Source organism: Diaphorina citri, unplaced genomic scaffold (genome assembly GCF_000475195.1).
Source record: "Diaphorina citri unplaced genomic scaffold, Diaci psyllid genome assembly version 1.1 scaffold544, whole genome shotgun sequence".
Taxonomy (NCBI): domain Eukaryota; kingdom Metazoa; phylum Arthropoda; class Insecta; order Hemiptera; family Psyllidae; genus Diaphorina; species Diaphorina citri.
The window spans coordinates 178,088-178,741 of NW_007377978.1; the positions used below are offsets into that span (position 1 = coordinate 178,088).

At 32.7% G+C, this 654-nt stretch overlaps 1 protein-coding gene across 1 annotated transcript in view; it reads right to left on the minus strand.

The window, feature by feature from the left end:
• Nucleotides 1-654, minus strand: part of LOC103509937 (serine/threonine/tyrosine-interacting protein B-like) — a 7,957-nt gene that overhangs the window by 1,480 nt on the left and 5,823 nt on the right. The window lies entirely within an intron of this gene.

Genomic DNA, 654 nt, shown 5'->3' on the forward strand with positions numbered 1-654 from the left:
TCTTCACGAACTCTTACGGAGACGAACGAAAAAACCACGTTGGTTTGTTTACTTTTTGTAAAAAAAAAAAAAAAGCTTGAACAATGAACACTGAATGAACAGGAATAGGAATACAGGAAAAGCTCAATCTCAAAAGCGATCTTTCGAATTCGAATTACCTACCTAATTAAAGAACAAGTAAGTAAATAATTACCTAGATTTACGTTTTAAATAAAATTCTCCACAAGAAATTCAGTGCAAGTTGTCTTGATCTTCATCAGTGATCTGTACTCAGCCACTATGAAAGTGTACAGACCCGTGAGTACACGCGTTAAAAATCCGAACGTCAGTACACGCGTGTAGAGAAAAAATCTCACACCTGGTTTTGCTTTGTATTTCGTTCTGTTTGAAGAATTATGTAATATTTTTAAGATAGATTAAGTTGGTTTATGAATTCAAAGTATATTTAAAGTAATTTCAGCAACTTTTTTTAAACAGTTGCAGTTCGAACCCCTGGTTTGACATTTTTTTTTTTTTTAATGATTCCTAAGCAAAAAATCAATGTACACGAGCGAATAAAGAGGGCGATGATAATTGGGGTATTTATTTACGTTTTCCAAGTCATAAAGAAAGGAAAAATATAACACTTCTGATTTTGAAACAAACCGTCAACGC